Genomic DNA, 20078 nt, shown 5'->3' on the forward strand with positions numbered 1-20078 from the left:
CAGGGGATAAATACACAAGCCACAAGCTGAAAACAAAAAGCAAAAAACACAAATATCTGAAACTAAAAAGTAAAAAATGCATTATTTGCAGTTTATTTTTTACTTTTTAGTTTAGGATATTTGTGTTTTTTGCTTTTTGTTTTCTCTGGTTAATGGTCATGTGTTAATATGCACTTACATTGTGCATACACATTAACTTACTTTCTCAGTTCAGACTCCAGTTTTTTAATCCACAAGCTGAGCACAGAGGACTGAACCAGAGGAGAACAATGCTATATCTGGCAGGTTCCGCCATGTGTTTTGAGCTTTAGTAGGGTGTGGTACTTTCCAATTAGCTGAAGTAGTGAGCAGATTACTGCAGCTGGACAGCAGGAACAGATCCCAGATGAGATTGGACACACCATATGCAGAAGCCCAAATATAACTAAATGACAGAAAACCAGAATAGTCGAAATCCCCATAAAGTGATTCCATGTTATTAATTAATTCACTGATGGTTATAAACTATACACACGTGGTCAAAATTGTTGGTGCCCCTCGTTTAATGACAAAAACCCACAATGGTCACAGAAATAACTTGAATCTGACAAAAGTAATAATAAGTAAAAAATCTATGAAAATGAACAAATGAAAGTCAGACTTTGCTTTTCAACCAAGCTTCTACAGAATGTGTAAATCGTGGTGTGTCCACTAATTAGCATCACAGGTGTCTACAATCCTGGAATCCGTGAGTGGCCTGTATAGAGGCTACAGATACTCACTGTGCTGTTGGTGACATGGTGTGTATCACACTCAACATGGACCAGAGGAACCGAAGGAAAGAGTTGTCTCAGGAGATTAGAAAGAAAATTATAGACAAACATGTTACAGGTAAAAATTATAAGACCATTTCCAAGCAGCTTCATATTCTTGTCACTAAAGTTGCACATATTATTCAGAAATTTAATATCCATGGGACTGTAGCCAACCTCCCTGGACATGGCCGCAGGGGGAAAATTGATGACAAATCAAAGAGACAGATAATATGAATGGTAATATAGCCCAGAATAACTTGTAAACTGATTAAAGGTGAACTTGAAGCTAAAGGTACATCAGTGTCAGATCACATCATCCGTCATTCTATGAGCCAAAGTGGACTTCATGGGAGACGACCAAGGAGGACACCATTGTTGAAAAAAAATCATAAAAAAACAGACTGGAATTTGCCAACCCACATGTTGACAAGCTACAAAGCTTCTGGGAGAATTTCCTATGGACAGATGAGACAAAAATGGAACTTTCTGGCAAGGCACATCAGCTCTATGTTCTCAGATGGAAAAATGAAGCATATCACAAAAAGAACGCTGTCCCTACTGTGAAACATGGAGGAGACTCTGTTACGTTCTGGGGCTGCTTTGCTGCATCTGGCACAGGGTGTCTAGAATCTGTGCAGGGTACAATGAAATCTCAAGACTATCAAGGGATTCTAGAGAGAAATGTGCTGCCCAGTGTCAGATAGCTTGGTCTCAGTCGCAGGTCATACAGGATAATGACACACAATACACAGCTAAAAACATGCAAGAATGGCTGAGAGGAAAATATTGGACTATTCTGAAATGGCCTTCTATGAGCCCTGACCTAAATCCTAATGAGCATCTTTGGAAAGAGCTGAAACATGCCGTCTGGAAAAGGCAACCTTCAAACACGAGACAACTGGAGCAGTTGCTCTTGAAGAGTGGGCCAAAATACCTGTCGAGAGGAGCAGAAGTCTCATTGAAAGTTACAGGAATCGTTTGATTGTAGTGATTGCCTCAAAAGGTTGTGCAACAAAATATTTTAGTTAAGGGAACCATCATTTCTGTCCAGGCCTATTTCATGAGTTTTACTTTTTTAAATTCTGTGGAAGCATGGTTGGAAAGCAATGTCTGACTTTCATTTGTTAATTTTCATAGATTTTTTATTTATTTCTACTTTTGTGAGATTCAAGTTATTTCTGTGACCATTGTGGGTTATCCTATCATTAAACGAGGGGTACCAACAATTTTGACCACGTGTGTAGGAGGAGTGAATATTTTGACTCCACAGCAACTTTCCGGAAATTAACACACAGTGGATGTTGGAGAGTGAAAATTACACATTTGCCATTTTCTTACCCAAGCACATAGTGCCCAGATTGTGCTCCAGGAGACGCACACCAAAAATTAAGTGGATTCTTTTCACTATAATATTGCTAAATACAGGGATCCTAAATGTTGTTTGCGCACACTGCAAGACTCCGAAGTGAGAGCGGATTTTGCTGGATTGGTTTATGGAAACTCTGTTACTTTTCATCAGCCTTTGAGCCACTAATAGTGTGGGAACCTCTGTTTTTCCATAGACAGATGATGGACCTGAGTGGGGACTTGTTTTTTCTGAGATGAGAATTGGTATTATTTTCGCCTACATAACATTGATTGGTTTCTTTTTATTCGATATTTGGGAGGCAGAATGAACAAACCGTTGAACACCACAAACTAGAGTTGAGCAAAACGGGTCAGCCAAATTTAGAATCCGCCAACTTTGGCTAAAGTCGGGTTTCGCCGATCGAAACTCGACCATAGCGTGAGGTCACCGACTTGAGCGCCAAAGTCGCGTTTCCCACAATCCTTCCAGCGCCTTTTCTCGGCCAGTCATCAAGAACGCACACTGTGGGCAACGCGATTACGTAGGCAGCGGCCCCCACCATATTACAAAAGGGCATTCAAGTGATTGGCTGGCTTTGTGTGACGTCACAGTGCCTATAAAAGGCTGTGACCGCCGACCGCCATCTTACTTCTGCCGATCTTAGCATAGGGAGAGGTTGCTGCTGATCATTCTCAATAGGGAGAGTGTTTAGGCAGGCAAAAAAAAAGTTCCTTCTGCTGATAGCGAATGTCACTGTAAAACACAACAGTACAGCGTGCAGTGACAGGGGAGGATATATTTGTGTGCAGCAGCTCTGTTGGTGATTAGACTGCCTTATAAGGCTCCCTCATAGCTGCATTGCTGTTTGCACACTGCTGTGCAGACTGCTTTTTTAAAAGCAAAAATCCTTTTATTCCTTTTTTTCTGCACAGTAGATACTGAGCGTAAATTTTTTCAGACACCGTATAGAGGTGTACGCTCCTCACACACTACCGTGTACCGGCTGGTATCACGAACAAATACATGCTATGTGTGTGTGACTCCGTAAAAAAATACACGGAGATTAACATTTTTCCATACATACACCGTATAGAGGTGTCCGATACTGTTTGAGAATCGGATATCTGGTGTTCTTATTACGGTCACATCTACACAGAGTCAGCGTTTGTGTGTGACACTCTGTAAATACATATACAGACATTTCCATTTCTCCATACACCGTATTGACTGCTGTCCGATTATCAAACAGTGTCGGATATCTGGTGTTCTTATTACGGTCAGTGCACATCTACACAGAGTCAGCGTGTGTGTGTTTCACACTCCGTAAATACATATACGGACATTTCCATTTCTCCATGCACCGTATTGACTGCTGTCCGATTATCAAACAGTATCGGATATCTGGTGTTCTTATTACGGTCACATCTACACAGAGTCAGCGTGTGTGTGTGAGACACTCCGTAAATACATATACGGAGATTGACATTTTCACCAACAACGTATACAGCTGTACACTTCTGATACAGTACTGTATATCTGCTTGTTAGATTACTGTGAAATACATACTGGGTGAACGTCTGTGACTCACAAAATATATACGGAGATTTCACTTTTTACACACACCTTACACAGCTGTACGCTCCTCATACAGTACCATTTCTCTGCTGGTCTTTTTGGTACATTTTCCCAAACATGAGGAAGTATGGTGGAAGAGGCCATGGACGTGGGCGGGGAGTGCAGCTGGTACTGATGGTGGTGGTGGTGCATCGGCTGGTTCTGGGAAAAGCACAATAGCAGCTAAGGCAGGAGGTGTTGAACCTGCATCATCATCTGGCACAACAAGGCCTTTAAGTTTCCCTTTTCTGAGAGTAGGTAAACCGCTTTTAAAGCCGGAGCTTCAGGAATAGGTTTTGGCTTACATTGGCGAAACCGCCTCCAGCTCTATTGCATCCTCTTCTGAAGTTACAACAACTGCAAACACAGAGTCGTCACTGCAGGCTTCTGGTCAGGAACAACACCTTTCCTTGTGTCCTTCACCCACACCAAAAGTGAAGGATGCCGCAGCACACACTTCAGATTTCTCCATGGAGCTCTTTTCACATACCATGCCTGGGTTATCAAGTCAAATCCTGAATTCCCCAGTCCAAGATGAATCTGACATGGAGTACACAGATTCACAGCCACTGCTAGATGATTATGCTGGTACATTCACCCACAGCACTACATTGCCCTCGCAGTCTACTGAGCCAGAATCAGACCCTGATGAAACTCAGGTGCCCCTTCCCGCATACTATACCACCTTACATGGTGACACAGAGGAAGGTACAGAGGAAGGTGCAGATGACATTGAAGACGAGGTCATGGATGACCCAGTTGTTGACCCGGATTGGCATCCATTGGGGGAAGAGGGTGTCGGTGAAAATAGGTCAGAACAGGAGAAGGATCCGCAGCAGGCATCGTCATCGCAGCAGCGGTTATCCAGTAGGCTCGTAGCTGTCAAAATACTTGTTAAGAAAACTAAAAGAATTGCAGGACAGCTTGGCCAGATGGTCAAATTAGCACAGCGTGCAAGCCCTGAAAATTTGTACCATAGTAGGAAGAGTGCAGTGTAGCACTTTTTTGAACAAAATCCTACTGTTGACGCAAAGGTTATCTGTAAGAAGTGCCGAAGGACCTTTAGCAGAGGGAAAAATCTAAGAAATTTGAATACCAGTTGCATGCTTAGACATTTAAACAACATGCACTTGTAAGCGTGGACGGACTACAAAACCTCAGGTAGCACATGCGCACGTGCTCCGACTGAAGGTAGCCGGCAACGCTCCATCACTTCACCCACTGTAAAGCCAACGCTTAGCACACCATCATCAAGAAATGTTGAGGTGTCGTCGCTAGGCCAAAGCAGTCAGGGAATCACAATATTTTCGCGAGGAAACACTGAATCTAGGCCATCAACACCCTCACCATCACCAACCCCTTCTCAGTCCGTCCGGTCAAACGCTAGTTCCCCCATATGCAGCTCTCAAGTCCAGCTCACCCTACCAGACACACTCAGTAGGACAAGAAAGTACTCATCCTCTCATCCGCTTACACTGGCTTTGAACGCCTACATTGCTAAACTGATCTCATTAGAGATGATACCCTTCCGTTTGGTGGAAAGCAAAGCTTTCCGAGAGCTCATGGCCTACGCTGACCCACGCTATGACCTAACCAGTCGGCACTTCTTTTCTCACAAAGCCATCCCTGCCCTCCACCGGCATGTGAAAGACCGCATTATCCATGCACTAAAACAATCAGTGAGTGGAAAGGTGCACCTCACAACAGATGCATGATCCAGTAGGCATGCCAAGGCCGTTACGTGTCCATCACTGTGCACTGGGTTAATGTGGTGCATGCAGGCTCCACAGGGGACAGCGGCGGTGGAACAGTGCTGCCTAGCCCACGGTATAGGAAACAGTTGGCTGTAGGTGTTCGACCCTCCTCCTCCTCCAGAAGTGAAAGCTCGTCGACAGAGCGCAGTCGCACAAGCACTTCATCCACATCTGTCAGTGCTGCACACGAGGTGTCCCACTATCGAGCAGCTAGTGGTAAGCATCAGCAGGCTGTTTTAAAAATGATGTCTTTGGGCGACAGCAGACACTTCGCGGAGGTACTGGCTGACTACTTACATCGACAAACTGAGTCATGACTGAGCCAGGCAAGATAGTCAGTGATAATGGGCGGAATTTTGTGGCAGCCATAGCCCTTGCAAAACTCACACACATACCTTGCCTGGCTCACACCTTGAACCTGGTGGTGCAGTGGTTCCTAAATAATTATCCTGAGTTAACAGCCCTGGTCAATAAGGTGCGAAGACTGCTCGCACATCCTTCGCTCGTCCATACACTCCAGTCATATGCAGAAGCTGCAGCGATCACTCCACCTCCCCAAGCACCGCCTAATCATAGACATTGCTACAAGATGGAACTCCACCATGCACATGGTTGAGAGGCTGTGCGAACAGAGGCAGGCTGTAATGCATTTGTGGGAGGATACATAGGCAGGCAGTTTGAGGGCAGACATGGAACTGTCGGGTGTGCAGTGGTCAAAGCTGAAAGACCTCTGTAAAGTCCTTCAGTGTTTTGAGGAATGCACATGGCTGGTAAGTGCAGATGACGCCATCATAAGCATGAGCATACCACTTATGCGTCTGCTCATGCAAACTTTGACGCACATTAAGGATCAGGTGTCTGCAGCGGAGGAGCAACAGGAGGAAGAGGATGAGGAGGGAAGGCTTGATGACATTCAGCCATTGTCTGGTCAGGGAACTGTCATGGACGAGGTGGAGGAAGAAGAGGAGGATGAGGGGGATGATTATTTTGGGGATGAGGATGCTTCTCAGGGGGCAAGAGAAAATGTGGGCGTGCCAAGGTGAGATATAGGGTTTGTGCGTGACTGGAAGGATGTGGATTTGCCAGAAAGTGCTCCCCCACCCACCACTGTCAGTGCAGCATTGACACCTGGAACATTGGCCCACATGTGTGATTATGCCTTGTGGATCCTAAAAAGGGACCCCCGCATTGCCAAAATGATGAGGGATGACGACTACTGGATGGCCAGCATCCTCTATCCACGCTATAAATGCAAACTACACAACATCATGCCACAGGAGAACCTAGAGCTAATATTGGCTAACAAACAAGCAACTCTGGTAAACCATTTGTTTGAGGCATTCCCAGCACACAGCAGCGGTGCTGGATCTCCCACGAGCCGTAGTGGGCAAAATGGAAGAGGTGTTCGTGGTGCACACAGCCGAACTGGCGTTGGAGACAGGGGGTTCCAGACCATGTTGTGGTCTGATTTCTCAAGTACCGTATATAAAGAAAATTCTCCAAAGAAGCATTCTTAGTCAATTACTGTAAATACAAGAATTGTGCCTCATGAAGTCTCAATCGACAAAGACGGCTCCCACTGAATTGGAAAGAAACAAGAGAATGCTGGAGTCCAGATCTATCTAAAGCAGTGCAAAATTTTATTGACAAAAAACAGGCACATATAGAGTAACAGAACAATCATGATAGTATAATAAAAAGGCAATAAATGAATGCCCGGAGCCCACTGAGACAGACAAATCAGCAACAAATAAATTTGTTATCATGTGAAAAGCACTCAGGCCCTTTGTAAGGGAAATGGATTAGTGCGGGTAAAAAGTGCTGGGGAGTCTGCACTGAAAGAGTTAATCCACAGAAGTCTATGGCACTAGACCCTGGCAGTATGAATCTATAGTGCTGTGGCAATGAGTATGACCCCCACTGATATCTAATTCGCTGTGGACAATATAATCTGAAAATGCAGCATATCATAAGGGGGGCAATAAGACATCACCACCGGACCAGCGTCCCCGCAGTAGCGGTGCAGATTTCCCTTATGGGTTTCTGTGCTGAATATTGGCAGTGTACACGGTTCTGCAATTGTGTCCACTTTCTGCTTAACCTTTAGCGGGTTTGCTTTCATCATATTTCCGCCAGTATGGAAGGTTGGTAACATCTGTTTCGGCAGCTTCCTAGCATAGGCGCGTCTCCATCAGTAAACGTGGCATCGACTGCACGTACCACAGTGAGGTGCTTGAGACTAATGTCTAATGGTGTATATTCATACTGAAGGGTAATTGACCTGTGAGGCAGATTTGTGCGGATATGAGAAAATCCCTGATAAAATCCGCATGTGACACACTGGGAATGGATTTTACTGCAGATACGTCGTGGAAAATCCTCTGCCAATCCCAACAAGTCTCCCACAAGCTTAGTGTGGCGGGCATGCTGCCAGGCTGAAATAAAGGCTCCACAGAGCATGAACAGCGTCAGTGTGTTTCTCTGGTAGTGGGAAAGTGAGGAATGCAGGGAACTCTGAGGAGAGTTTGCCACCACTAACATGGCTGCTCGGGCCTGATATTTGTGAGGCATGGGGGAGACACCCTTGTTGCGGTGGGCCCGTCACATACCTGCAGTGCCTCCCTGACACCGGCGGCTCTGGACCACACTGCAGCCTGGCGGGTGGTAGGCAGGTCAGGAGATGTGTCTTGACTCTCGCCGTCGCCAGTGTCCGGTCGCCGCCCGGTCCCTCCATTTCCAGAGAGAGGCGCGCAGCGCGCTTCACAAAGCTCCTGCCTGCGTCCTCCGTCCGCCCTGTCCTGTTTCCGCCTCGTCACTTCCTCCCTGCGGGCCGTGGCACACGTGACAAGAGACAGGGGAGGGGAGCTCTCCCACCAATCAAAGGAAGACACTCCTGGGCTGCTGGACTGTGATTGGCTAAGGCGCGCGTCTCCTGCCGGAGCCACTGAATCAGATTAGGTCGCATTCCCCAGCAGCCAGACAGTGTGTGTGGGCCCTTCCGTCGCGCCAGGGCCCCGGCACTTGCCCGGGTACGCCGGGTGCTGACGCCGGGCCTGATGAGGGGCCCTTTGCCAGTACCGGCACCCACGACTGGCACCACCCTGCTTGCTCAGGGAAACAGCACTTGCAATACTTACCTCTCCCTGCTCCACCGCTGTGTAGTCTGGCCAGTTAAATCCTTCACAGGGACGGCCACTACAAATTTGGTGTACTGATCGATGATGGTTAAGATGTAGCTATGGCCTGTCCTGCTGGCCTCTACCTTCAGATGATCAATGGCTACCATTTGCAATGGACGTCAACTCACAATCAGATGCAGTGGTGGTTTATCATCAGCTTTCACAGTTTTCATAGTCATAGATGTGTGACCTTCCTGCCACTATTTTTCAATGTCTCCTCTCATGGCAATCCAACAGAATCCCCTACGCCTGTGGCTTCTGTGTGTTGCACTTCAAAGTGACCAGACAGATCATGATAGGCAGTGAGGACCATGTCTACAGCTCTCCCTGCGATCACAATGTGATGGAGATGAGTAACGGTGATGGGATCGACGCTACTGCGATACAGTAACCCTTTCTTCACTAATTTGTGTTTTAGCTGTATCCACAGTAAAAGTAATTGAGGGTCACCATCGCCTCTGCTAATTCTCCCAGGAGGTTTTCCCTTGATTACCGTATATACTCGAGTATAAGCTGACCCGAGTATAAGCCGACCCCCCAAATTTTGCCACAAAAACTGGGAAAACTTATTGACTCGAGTATAAGCCTAGGGTGGAAAATGCTCCATAGATTATTCACCCATATGCTGCCCCCATAAGAAGCTCCATAGATTATTCCCCCATATGCTGCCCCATAAGATGCTCAATAGATTATGGCCCCATGTGCTGCTGCCGCTGCTGCATGTAAAAATAAAAAAAAGACATACTCACCTCTCCGTCGCTGGGTGTCAGGTGCCGGTGTAACTGCTGGCACCTGAGATACTCACCTGTCCTGCGTCCATGGCTGCTTGCTGCTGTCTGGTACGTCATCGGTCAGTGACATTCAGACTGCAGGGGGCGTGGCGCGCACTAACCACGTCACCGCGCCCTCTGCTGTCTGAAGTCACTGACAGATGATGTGCCAGACAGCAGCAAGCAGCCATGGACGCAGGACAGGTGATTATCGCTATACTTACTTGTCCTGACGCTGTCTCTTCAGCCCTCAGCTTCTCCGCGCTCTCCCTTCCTGCCTTCAGTGTTCACATGGTACCGCTCATTAAAACTCATGAATATGCACATATTTTTAATGAGCGGTACCACGTGACCGCTGAAGGCAGGAAGGGAGAGCGCGGAGAAGCTGGGGGCTCAAGAGACAGCGTCAGAACGGGTAAGTATGACCTGACACCCCCACCCCCCTCCGACCCCCTGGTGTATATGACTCGAATATAAGCCGAGAGGGGGGACTGTCAGCCAAAAAAAATGGGCTGAAAATCTCGGCTTATATTCGAGTATATACGGTAGTAATTCAAACTTTTCTGAAATCACTCGACTTTCCATCTGTACTTTTATCCATCTAGATTCCTGTAGTGGAGAGTCTGGACTGGCTTATTGAGACTGAAATATATACGAAGATTTCAAAGTACCCCAACACTGTATAATGGTGTACGTTTCGAATACATTTCCCTTTTTCTCATTTTTATATTCTTGTGTAATCCATACTGAGCCTGTGAACATCTGTCTGTAACTCCAGAAATATATTTGTACATTTTAGATTACCCCAACACTGTATACAGCTGTACGCTTGTGATACCTTACCCATTTAATGCTTTTTATATTGTGGTCTAATCCATACTGAGCCAGTGACAGTCTGTTTCTGACTCTGGAAATATATACTGAGATTTACAATGCCCCCTATACTGTATACAGCTGTACGCTTCAAATCCCTTACCCTTTTACTGCTTTTTATATTGTGTAATCCATACTGACCCTGAGAGCATCTGTGTGTGCCTCCTGAAATAAATAGGGAGATTTGCAATGTTTAAACAATGCTACAGTATATCTACCTTGTATCTGGTGAAACAGTACCCTTTTTCTACTTTTTATATTCTTGGCTAATGCATACTGGGACTGAGAGCGTCTGTGTCTGCCTCCTGAAATGTCTACGGGGATTTCGAATGTTTAAACTATACTATATATACTGTTGTGAGTTCATTTTCCCCTTCACTACTGAGGCCTGAGGAACTCCCTCTTCTGGTAAAGAAAGGTAGTGAGCCTGATTATCAAACACCTGAGGCTGATGATGATGACTGGCTGAGTGGAGTTACTGACTGGATATAAGGCTGCCGACGCCCTTCTGCCCTGCGGGTGATTTCTCTGTGGGATCCTTGGAGACCAGTCTGAATTCCTGCTCCTCTAAAGCTAAGTTTGCTGCTCGCCTTTTTGCATTTGTGCTTTGACTTTGTTTTGCTTTGTTTTTCTGGATTTCTGCCATTCCCTGCTGGGGTGTGCTGAATTCCTTTAGCTCTGTCTTCTGAAAATACCTGAGTGCTGATTTAGTTTTTGAAGCCTAGCTGCTTCAGGGTCTTTTTCATATCAGCTTGTTGGCTTATGTCTTTGATAGGGTTTTGGCATATTGCAGACAGTAGCCTTCCTGTCCTTTCCTATCTAGGTAGTTTTGGGCTCAGTCTATCGTTCTGTCTGTGTTAGTGTTTTCATCTTGCTTCACCGTCATTATATGTTGGGGGCTGCCTATTGCTTTGGGGTCTGCTCTGGGGCAGTTTAGATTTCCCCTTTCTTTCTTTAGGCCTATTTAATTCTCCGGCTGTGATCGAGGGGTCTAGGGCATCGTAGGAACCCCCCACGGCTACTGCTAGTTGTGTTGATAGGTTCAGGGGTCTGCAATCTGATAGTTGCCAACTTCTCTGGTTTTCTGGACTTAGCTTGTATTTCTGTTTTTGCCTCCTACGGTGACTCATTCATAACAGAATCACTCGCCATACCGCAGATCCTAGGGTACTCAATAGCAGGAAAGAATTGTAAAAAAAAAAAAAAAGTGTATATTTTTTCCTCTATATCTCTGAGGCCGTAGGGGGAATTTTTTTCTCTCAATGGAGATAAAGCAATTGTCTGATCGTGTGGAGCAGCTCGCTGCGGAAGTGCGGGGAATTTCCGCCTACCTTGCTCATTCACATGCTGCTGAACCAAAGATTCCTACACCTGATGTATTTTTTGGGGATCGGTCTAAATTTTTGAATTTCAAAAATAATTGTAAATTATTTTTTGCCTTGAAGCCTAACTCGTCAGGGAGCTCCGCACAGCAGGTTAAAATTGTCATCTCTTTGCTGCGTGGCGATCCCCAGGATTGGGCGTTTTCTTTGAAACCAGATGATCCTATTCTGACTAATGTGAACGCATTTTTTCAGGCCTTGGGGTTGTTGTATGACGAACCTAATACCATTGATCAGGCTGAAAAGACATGGCATTGAACCAGGGTCGTGATTCTGCAGAATTGTACTGTCAAAAATTCCGAAAGTGGGCAGTACTTACTACCTGGAATGATAATGCCTTGGCTGCTCTCTTTCGGAAGGGGTTGTCAGAAGCCGTAAAAGATACTATGGTGGGATTTCCTGTTCCCTCTGGTCTTGACGATTCTATGTCATTAGCCATTCAGGTTGATCGGCGTTTGCACGAACGCAAAGCTGCACGAGAGGTGTTGCCACCTGTTGAACAAATGTCTGAACCTATGCAATGTGATAGAGTTTTTTCCAGAGAGCAGCGTCAGGAGTTCAGAAGGCGTAATAAGTTGTGTTTTTTCTGTGGAGATGCCTCGCATATTATTTCTGTCTGTCCTAAACGAGAGAAACGCTTTGCACACACGTTTTCTGTTGGGGGTGTTCAACCTAAGTTTCTTCTGGCTATTACTCTGATCTGCTCCCTGTCCACATTTTCCGCCAAGGCTTTTGTGGATTCGGGAGCAGCCCTAAACCTAATGGACTTGGATTTTGCTAAACGTTGTGGATTTCCGATGACACCTCTGCAGACGCCTATCCCTTTGAGGGGGATTGATGCTACTCCTTTGGCTAAAAATAAACCTCAGCTTTGGACCCAGGTGGTAATGCGGGTCGCCCCAGACCAAGAAAATTGCAGATTTTTGGTGTTGCATAATCTGCATGATACTATTGTTCTGGGGTTTCCCTGGTTACAAATTCATAATCCAGTTTTAGATTGGAAATCTGTGTCTGTGGTGAGTTGGGGTTGTCGGTGTGCCTTTAGTGAGGCTCCGGTGTTTTCCACCTCTCCTCAGTCGCATGATGTTCCTGATTATTTGGCGGACTTTTATGATGTATTTAGTGAGAATGAGTCTGCGTCACTGCCTCCTCATAGGAGTTATGACTGTGCAATTGAACTGAGCCCGGGGTGTAAATTTCCCAAGGGTCGGCTCTTCAATTTATCTGTACCCGAGCACGAGGCTATGCGATCCTATATTAAGGAGGTGTTGGAGAAGGGTCATATTAGACCATCCTCGTCACGCTTAGGTGCCGGTTTTTTTTTTTTGTAGCCAAAAAGGATGGATCATTAAGACCTTGTATTGATTATCGTGCCCTCAACAAAATTACTGTTAAATATCAGTATCCGTTACCCCTGATTTCTGATCTATTCTCCAGAGTTAAAGGTGCTTGCTGGTTTACCAAGCTTGACCTCAGGGGGGCGTATAATCTTATTCGCATTAAGCATGGGGATGAATGGAAGACGGCGTTTAATACTCCGGAGGGACATTTTGAGTACCTGGTGATGCCTTTTGGGCTCACTAATGCCCCTTCTGTCTTCCAGTGCTTCATGAACGATATTTTCGGAGATTTTTTCGATAAATTTTTGATTACCTATCTGGATGATATTTTGATCTTCTCCAAGGATTGGGATTCTCATGTGGAACATATTCGGACTGTGTTCGGGATCTTGAGGGAGAATTCCCTGTATGTCAAAGGATCTAAATGCCTTTTTGGAGTACAGAGGATTTCTTTTTTGGGATTTATTTTGTCCCCGTCAACTATTGAAATGGACCCGGCCAAGGTACAGGCCATTTACGATTGGGTTCAGCCCACTTCTTTGAAGGCCCTCCAGAAGTTTTTGGGTTTTGCTAATTTTTATCGGAAATTTATAGCAAAATTTTCTAGTATTGCCAAGCCATTGACTGATTTGACTAAGAAGGGTGCTGATGTGTTAAATTGGTCTCCGGAGGCTGTTTCTTCCTTTCAGGAGCTGAAGCGAAGATTCACCTTCGCCCCGGTTTTGCGGCAACCTGATATCTCACTTCCATTCCAGGTAGAGGTGGATGCTTCTGAGATTGGTGCAGGAGCTGTTTTGTCCCAAAAGGATCCTGTAACATCTAAAATGAATCCCTGTGCTTTCTTTTCCCGAAAGTTCTCTCCATCTGAACGTAACTATGATGTGGGGAATCGGCAACTGTTGGCCATGAAATGGGCATTTGAGGAGTGGAGACATTGGTTGGAGGGAGCTAAGCATCAAGTCGTGGTCCTCACTGACCACAAGAATTTGATTTACCTAGAGTCGGCTAAGCGCTTGAACCCTAGACAGGCTAGGTGGACCTTGTTTTTTACACGTTTTGATTTTGTGGTTTCTTTTCTTCCTGGAACGAAGAATGTCAAGGCAGACGCCCTCTCTAGGAGCTTCTTTGCTGATTCTCCTGTGGTGACCAAACCTGCTACCATCTTAGGCGAAGGGGTAGTTCTTTCTGCCATCTCACCCGATTTGAGACGTGCTCTGGAAGAGTTCCAGGAGGACAAACCTGAGCGTTGTCCCAGTGGAAAGTTGTATGTTCCTGACCAGTGGAAGAAGAGAGTGATGTCTGAAGTTCATTGCTCTGCTTTGGCTGGTCATCCAGGTATTTTTGGCACTAGAGATCTGGTGAGTCAGTTTTTTTGGTGGCCCTCCTTGTCTCGTGATGTCAGGAATTTTGTTCAGTCCTGTGGGACGTGCTCCCGGTCTAAATCGTGTTCTCGCTCTAGTGGGTTGTTGATGCCTTTGCCTGTCCCCAAGAGGCCATGGACCCATATTTCAATGGATTTCATCTCTGATATGCCTGTCTGTCAAAGGATGACTGTTATTTGGGTGATTTGTGATAGGTTCTCTAAGATGGTTCATCTTGTACCACTCCCTAAGTTGCCGTCTTCCTCTGAGTTGGTGCCCCTGTTTTTACAACAGGTGGTTCGTTTGCACGGGATTCCTGAGAACATTGTATCTGACAGAGGAGTCAAGTTTGTGTCTAGATTTTGGAGAACTTTCTGTTCCAGGCTGGGAATTCAGTTGTCCTTCTCTGCTTTTCACCTTCAGACCACTGGGCAGACAGAGAGAACAAACCAGACCTTGGAGTCATATTTGAGATGTTTTATTTCTGCTGATCAGGATGATTGGGTTTCATTTTTGCCCTTGGCCGAATTTGCTTTAAATAATAGAGCTAGTTCTGCCACTTTGATGTCACCTTTTTTTTGTAACTTTGGGTTTCATCCTCGATTTTCTTCAGGGCAGGTGGAGCCCTCTGCCTGCCCAGGTGTTGACACTGTGGTGGAGAGAATGCACCAGATCTGGGACCAAGTGATGGATAAGTTATCTCTCTCCCAGGAAAAGGCCCAGCGGTTTTCCAACCGACATAGGACCATTGGTCCCCAGTTTAAGGTTGGTGATATGGTGTGGTTATCATCAAAAAATATTGCTATGAAGGTGGCTTCTAAGTTTAAGCCTAGATTTATTGGACCTTACAAGATTGTGGAGATTATTAATCCGGTCTCTTTTCGTTTGGCTCTTCCTGTCACATTTAAAATCCATAATGTGTTCCATAAATCTTTGTTGAAGAGGTTTGTTGAACCTGTTGTTCCGGGGGTGGCACCTCCAGACCCTGTATTGGTTGAAGGTAACATGGAATATGAGGTAGCGAAAGTACTGGATTCCCGTCTGGCTAGACGGAGACTCCAGTATTTGGTTAAGTGGAAGGGTTATGGTCAGGAGGATAATTCCTGGGTCTCTGCCTCTGATATTCATGCTAAAAGATTGGTGCGTGCCTTGGTGGCGTGGTTGAGGGTTCGGTGACCCCTCCTCAAGGGGGAGGTACTGTTGTGAGTTCATTTTCCCCTTCACTACTGAGGCCCGAGGAACTCCCTCTTCTGGTAAAGAAAGGTAGTGAGCCTGATTATCAAACACCTGAGGCTGATGATGATGACTGGCTGAGTGGAGTTACTGACTGGAAATAAGGCTGCCGACGCCCTTCTGCCCTGCGGGTGATTTCTCTGTGGGATCCTTGGAGACCAGTCTGAATTCCTGCTCCTCTAAAGCTAAGTTTGCTGCTCGCCTTTTTGCATTTGTGCTTTGACTTTGTTTTGCTTTGTTTTTCTGGATTTCTGCCATTCCCTGCTGGGGTGTGCTGAATTCCTTTAGCTCTGTCTTCTGAAAATACCTGAGTGCTGATTTAGTTTTTGAAGCCTAGCTGCTTCAGGGTCTTTTTCATATCAGCTTGTTGGCTTATGTCTTTGATAGGGTTTTGGCAGATTGCAGACAGCAGCCTTCCTGTCCTTTCCTATCTAGGTAGTTTTGGGCCCCGGCTTTGCTCAGTCTATCTTTCTGTCTGTGTTAGTGTTTTCATCTTGCTTCACCGTCATTATATTTTGGGGGCTGCCTATTGCTTTGGGGTCTGCTCTGGGGCAGTTTAGATTTCCCCTTTATTTCTTTAGGCCTATTTAATTCTCTGGCTGTGATCGAGGGGTCTAGGGCATCGTAGGAACCCCCTACGGCTACTGCTAGTTGTGTTGATAGGTTCAGGGGTCTGCAATCTGATAGTTGCCAACTTCTCTGGTTTTCTGGACTTAGCTTGTATTTCTGTTTTTGCCTTCTACGGTGACTCATTCATAACAATATACCTTGTATCTGGTGATACTGTACCCTTTTTCTCCTTTTTTGATTGTTGTTGAATCCATACTGGCCATGACAGCGTCTGTGTCTGCCTCCAAAAATATAAACGTAGATTTAGAATGTTGAAACTATACTATATATCCCTGGTATCTGGTGTTAAAATTAAATGCCACGCAGGGCTGGGGGTTACTCAGTACCGGGCCTTTCAGGCTCTTTTAAGGGGGAATTATGTCACGGTGGTGATTGGGACACGGTCCGTGGCCCTTGGGTGTCCAATAAAGAAGATGACAGTTCAGATGAGGGGGAAGATGGTATGATAATTAATTTGGAAAAGGGGGATCGTGACGCCACCCATGGTACTCAGCTTGGGTAGCCTACACTGCAATGCATATCCTCTGGGATGGTGTTAAAGCTCTCCACGGGCACAGCTGTATCCCAGGGCAGTTGAGATGGTGCTTGTGAGCCGTTGACGGTGATGGTGAGTGTAGCGTGTGTAGCAGGCGAGCTGTAAAAGACATCAAGGACACAGCTGGGTGCAGTTTCTGAGTTTTTCCTCAAAAGTTTTGTGCACAAGATGACCCTCTTGGTACTGTGTCCTCCGAGGGAGGAGTCCGGCAAACTCCAAGGTAAATCAGGAACACCTGTTCAAGACTCCTCCTTGTGTATCCTTTCTAGGCAGTGCCTCTGCGCTGACCTCTCCCTTCCTTCCTGTTGTGCGCCTTCGCAAACAGTGTCCCAAGCGGGCATCCACGGATCACACTGGGCTACGTGGGTCAGTCTTTTATTCCATCTGCTGCCTTTTTGAGTTTTGAATGCGGCTGCGACTGAGGCACTTAGTTACCTCAGCCTCCGTCTTTCTAGCTGAGCCCTGTATTTCTCCACTACCTTCAGGAGCCACCTTCCTGAACGAGGCCTGGTTCTTCCTTCTCCAGAAGCGAGCTTCACAGGTGGCTTATTGCACTTCCCGTGCCCCAAAGATGCCTTCCTTCCAATCTAGGAGCTTGGACAAGGTGTTTCTCTCTTCTCTGACCCTCAGCCCTCTCACAGCAATCCTGCTCTTATTCTGTCCTGTCACCAACTGACAACTCTCTAGAAAGATCCATTTACCTCAGACTAGCTACACCCACCAACTGTCACCTTGCTCTCATTGGATGGCCACAATCACTCCACTACCTAAGCTCCTCCCACTGTACTTACCTTCAACACTAACCCCCAACACCTTTTCCTAGTTAGTCTGGGATGAGGCCATCCTCCCGCCGGGTACACCCAGATGCCCTGACTAACTAGTGTGTGTGTTGAGTGCAGGTTTAGGAGTCCTGAGTGGTGATCCCTCCTTACCTGAGGGTGGGATACCACACCCTTGGATGAGGTGCAGTACCTCTGTGGCGACCATACCCTCAGGGGCGCCATAGTACCCTTTCTCAACTTTCTATATTGTTGTCGGATCCATACTGGACCTGAGAGCATCTGTGTTTGCCTCCTGAAAAGTATACGGATATTCAGTATGTTTAATCTATACTATATATACACCTTGTATCTAGTGATACTGTACCCTTTTGCAAATTTTTATATTATTGTCTAATCCATACTGAGCCTGTGACCGTCTGTGTCTGACTCATGAAATATATACGGAGATTTACAATTATCCCTAGACAGTATAGAGCTGTCTGCTTCTGATACAGTACCATATATCTGCTTGTATTTTGAGTTTATTTTCACAAAAATTATTAAGTATGGTGGAAGAGGCCGCGGACATGGGTGTGGGGGGCCAGCTGGTACTGATGGTGGTGGTGCATCTGCTGGTAGTGCCAAAAGCACAATAGCAGCTAAGACAGGAGGTGTTGAGCCTGCATCATCGTCTGGCACAAGAAGCCCTTTAAGGCTCCCTTTTATAGGAGCAGGTAAATTGCTTTTAAAGCTGGAGCATCAGGAACTGCCTTACATTGCCGAAACAGCCTCCAGCTTTATCACCTCCTCTTCAGAAGTTTACAAAAATGCAAGCACTGAGTCGTCAGTGCAGGCTTCTGGTCAGGAACCACCCCTTTCCTTGTCTCCTTCACCCCCACCCAAATTGCAGGATGTGGCAGCCCCCAATTCAGATTACTCCATGAAGCTCTTTTCACATGCCATGCCTGTTTTATCAAGTTTAATCCTGAATTCCCCAGTCCAACATGAAGCAGAGATTGAGTGCACTGATGCACAGCCACTGCTAGATGATTCTGCTGGTACATTCCCCCACAGCACTACATTCCTCTCGCACTCTATAGAGCCAGAATATGACACTGATGAAACTCAGGTGCCCCTTCCCACATACTATACCACCTTACACGGTGACACAGAGGAAGGTGCAGATAAAAGTGCCGGTTCCCTGAGCAGATGGGGGTCCTACTCGTGGGCAACAGCAGTGGCACAGGGCCCCTCATAGCACGCAAAAGTGTCTCTGCCGGTGGGAGGGCCCACTCGCCGTCAGACATACCGTTGTAATATGAGGGGCACTGTGCCAGCGCCGTCACCCACGAGTGGGCCACCCATGCTTGCTCAGGGCCACAGCACTTGCAGTATTTACCTCTCCCTGCTCCACCGCCGTGACGTCTTCCACGTTTCCTGACAGTGACATTCAGGTTTGAGAGCGTGTTGACATTACGTCTGTATGCCCTCTACCGAAACAGTACAAGTGCAGAGAAATTTAAGACGGCAAAGCTGAGGAGTCCAGAGTACAGCAGTGCCCAGCGAGGAGAGTTATTTAATTTTTTTAAATGTTGGGAGCATTTTTGGGGGAGCAATATACACTGGAGAATTAGATATGGGGCCCATCATACATTGGAGCATTATCCATTTGGCCCATCATATACTGGAGTATTCCAAATGGGGCACATCAGACACTGGAGCAGCATTTATGGGGCCCATTATACACTGGAGCATTAGAAATGGGGCCCATTATATATGGAGCATTATTTGGGCCCATAACACACTGGAGCATCGTCCATGGGGACCAACATATACTGGAGCATTCCAAATGGGGGACATCAGACACTGGAGCAGCATTTACGGGGTGCATTATACACTGGAGCATTAGAAATGGGGCCCATTATATATGGACCATTATTTGTGCCCATAACACACTGGAGCATCGTCCATGGGGACCAACATATACTGGAGCATTACAAATGGGGGACATCAGACACTGGAGCAGCATTTACGGGGAGCATTATACACTGGAGCATTAGAAACGGGGCCCATTATATATGGAGCATTATTTGGGCCCATAACACTGGAGCATCGTCCATGGGGACCAACATATACTACAGCATTCCAAATGGGTTACATCAGACACTGGAGCAGCATTTACGGGGCCCATTATACACTAGAGCATTAGAAATGGAGCCCATTATATATAGAGCATTATTTGGGCTCATAAGACAGTGGAGCATCATCCATGGGGACCAACATATACTGTAGCATTATGTGGAGCTCATCATATACTGTATGGAATATTATATTGGACCAATTATTCTGTATGGAGAAATATATGGCGCTCATTATTGTATATGGCGCAGTAGGTGGTGGCCATAATACTGTATGGAGTAATATACTGTACTTTTTGAGCTATTGTAGAATTTAAAATAGATAATATCAGTCATGTCATGTAAGCAGTGAAATATTTTTCATTG

The 20078-nt window shown here is 46.1% G+C and overlaps 1 pseudogene; it reads left to right on the forward strand.

Moving 5' to 3' along the window:
• Positions 1–20078, forward strand: part of LOC141077977 (uncharacterized) — an 82594-nt pseudogene that overhangs the window by 23904 nt on the left and 38612 nt on the right.

Source organism: Dendrobates tinctorius, unplaced genomic scaffold, assembly GCF_039654945.1.
Source record: "Dendrobates tinctorius isolate UK_male_01 unplaced genomic scaffold, ASM3965494v1 ptg000485l, whole genome shotgun sequence".
Lineage (NCBI taxonomy): Eukaryota > Metazoa > Chordata > Amphibia > Anura > Dendrobatidae > Dendrobates > Dendrobates tinctorius.